Consider the following 3499-nt stretch of genomic DNA (forward strand, 5'->3'; position numbering starts at 1 on the left):
CTACATGTCACATGGACCACCTTTCTCATGTCTCTACTTTGCGACATCCACTCCGTTGTTATGAAAGTGCACTCAGGATGGCTACTGTTTTCACACGAGAACAGAACACAGGAAAAACAGGTTACTACCAGATGCATACGAGTGGGGCCAACTGTTGCAATGAACAACCGTAAACACACACATGTGCACACACAGTACCCCCCCATACTTCTGCAAAACGTCTCCTGGGGAGTTTCCACACATCCAACATATAACCTCTCTGTTGAGACACAAACATACACAGCACACCACCACAACAACAACAACGCTGTTGCAATGTCTTTTTGTGTACCAGATAAACTTCAGACAGCAAATTCCAAGTTGGCTTGTATCTTCTGTTCAGTCTTTTGTACGTACACAGAAAGACCATTTTAAGGCTACTAAGTGATTACAAAAAGTTTATTCCAAAAATGATAAGCGACTGGAGTAAGAGATGTGAAAAGCCTCATCAAGCAACGTAATAGGATTCAGCATGCTGGTGTGTGCTGTTGCTGCTACAGTTCAGACCGGCTGTTTGCACGAGCCTGCAGAATTCCCCCTCAACAATGTTACCTCGTCTGAACCGGCAGTTCCCCGTTACGCGCAGGATAACCATGGCAACACCACATCATTAATAGGCTAAAACTAACATGTCTCACGGTGGTCTAAGAACCTCACATTTACCATGTCTCATAATGTCATTTTTGACACCTCTTTTAATAAAAACAGAATGAGGTTTTTTGACTCCCCATTGTATTGGGAAGGCTGCTCATGTTAATACCTATTTTATATACAGTCATTTCCTGTGTATTAGCCGCATTGTGTTTAAGCCGCAGGACAGTGTTTTATGCAAGTTAAAAGAAACAAAACCATATTAATACCATATTAACTGCCCCCGTGTATTAATCTCATAGCTGAATTTTTTTTGCAAAATCAATGTATAAGCCGCAGCTAATAGTTGGGAAATTATGGTAGTCTATGGTTAATTTAAGCAATAAGCCACGAGAGGCCGTAGGTTACACTGATTTTACAACAGCTTTTACAACAAGGGGCGTTTTTAGGCACGAATTTAGCTGTTCTAAATTCAGTGTAACCTACGGACTCGAGTGGCTTATTGCTTTTCTAAAACGGTTACTACATATCCGAGTCTGTACTGCCCTCAAGGACTCAAAGGACTGGGGATCATTCCAATTTTATCAGATTCTGATATTGATTCCGATTCCAAAATGTTAAAACACATGCCCATTATTTTTATTTATTACACGGCTCTTCACAAGACAAGTAGATAGATAGATAGATAGATAGATAGATAGATAGATACTTTATTGATCCCCAGGGGAAATTCAAGGTCTCAGCAGCATAGACAACACAAACACATTCTTTAACAGCAGAAAGAGTAATTAAAGTATATAATATAAAAACACAACTAAGCAATAAGGACAGTAGAAGATAAAGAATATGCTAAATACACTAAAATACAAATTATACTAACACTTAATCTAAATCAATGCTAAAAACAGTATCCACATAGTGGTGATTAATCAATCAGAGGCGCTTGCAATGACTGAGGCAGGGACTGAGCCTGTGATTCTCTGTGCATAGTAAGGTAAGGTAGGGTGCTCTGTGTGAATGAGTGTCCCAACAGTGTCTCAATGAGTGTCATGGTGATAGTGCAATGGTGATAGTGGTCATGGTGATAGTGCAAATGAGTCCAACAGTGCAACAATGCAGAAATAAAGTAAAGTCTAATGACTCTCAGTCTGTCTGTTGTGCAAGGCAGTGAGCGAAGTCTCCAGCTGATCAGGCTCTTCTGCTTAACAATAGTGCTGTGGAGTGGGTGACACTCATTGTCCAAGATATTGATCAGTTTGTTCAGGGTCCTTTTGTCAGATAGTGAAGTGATGCACTCCAGTTCAGCTCCCACTACAGAGCCAGCTTTCCTTACCAGCCTGTCAATTCGCCCCGCATCCTTCTTCCTTGTGCTTCCTCCCCAACATACTACTGCATAGAAGAGGACGCTGGCAACAACAGACTGGTAGAACATCCTGAGGAGCTTGCTGCACACATTGAAGGACCGCAGCCTCCTCAGGAAGTACAGCCTGCTCTGTCCTTTCTTGTAGAGTGCATCAGTGTTGGCTGACCAGTCCAGTTTATTGTCCAGGTGGAGACCCAGATACTTGTAGGTGCTAACCACCTCCACATTGACCCCATCAATGTGGACTGGTAGCAGAGTGGGCTTAGACCTGCGGAAATCCACCACCATCTCCTTGGTCTTTGAAGTGTTGAGTTGAAGATGATTGAGTTTGCACCATTGCACAAAGTCCTCCACCACAGGCTCCTGTACTCCTCCTCCTGCCCGTTCCAGATACACCCCACAATTGCAGTATCATCAGAAAACTTCGGTGTTGTAGCAGAAGTCAGATGTGTACAGGGTGAACAGGACTGGGGAGAGCACAGTTGCGCTCCGGTGCTGCTGATCACATTGTCAGAGAGACAGTTCTTCAGTCTGACGAACTGCGGTCGCTCGGTCAGGTAGTCTGTAATCCAGGTTACCAGGTGAGAGTCCACACCCATCTGCAAGAGCTTGTCTCCCAATCTGAGGGGTTGGATGGTGTTAAAAGCACTTGAGAAATCAAAGAACATGATTCTCACAGCACTTTTGACACATAAGGAGAAGTAGGACGTCTTATTGGCTTGAATGGGATTTCCCAAAGTTCTACGGTAAAATAAAGTAATTATAAAAAATATATATATAATTACCGCCGTCAATGGCAACGGGTTTTGTGCTTCTGATACGTCTTTCATATCACTATGCAAGGACTGGAACTTCATTCAAAAGTGAAAGCAGACGGTTGATCAGCTGTGTTCTAAAGAATGTTTGATTCAAATTTAGCGTGTATTGATGCAAACTATTTGTTTCTCAGCAAATGCCACAATGAATGGTAACAAATAGGCTAGGCTATGTAGGCTAAAGTCATATCGTGTAATAAGCGGGATAATGTATAGAACGCCGGTCATTACTGGGAAAATAAGTCCCTTCAGGGCGGAACAAGACCCCTCCGCTGCGCGTCGGGGTCCGGTTCGCCCTGTTGGGACTTATTTTCCCAGTAATGACCGGCGTTCTATACATTATCCCTTACATAATAGTATACAGTACATACAGTATTTATTTTATATTCCAGGTGTTGTCTGTATTAAGCCTTAACTCTGAACATTCAAAAAGTGGATATTTATTTGATAGATAAGTATTGATCCAAAGACGTTAATCACTTAAGATTATTTTTACACAGACGTAAATCATTAAGATTAATCTAGAGCATCTAATTAAAAGAACTCCTAAGCCTTGTTCTGGAAAAACAGTTGACTAACATGTGTAACTTTACTTTCTTTGCAATAATAAATAGTTACTGCATTTAGGAGTAAAAAAATACAACAATTTCTAAATTTGATTTTCAAATCTTGGCTTGCTTATCGAATCCTG

Source organism: Alosa pseudoharengus, unplaced genomic scaffold (assembly GCF_046254945.1).
Source record: "Alosa pseudoharengus isolate Yale_2024_CS ecotype anadromous, Long Island Sound unplaced genomic scaffold, YU_APseudo_1.1 YU_APseudo_1.1_scf_12, whole genome shotgun sequence".
In the NCBI taxonomy this organism is placed as follows: Eukaryota; Metazoa; Chordata; class Actinopteri; order Clupeiformes; family Clupeidae; genus Alosa; species Alosa pseudoharengus.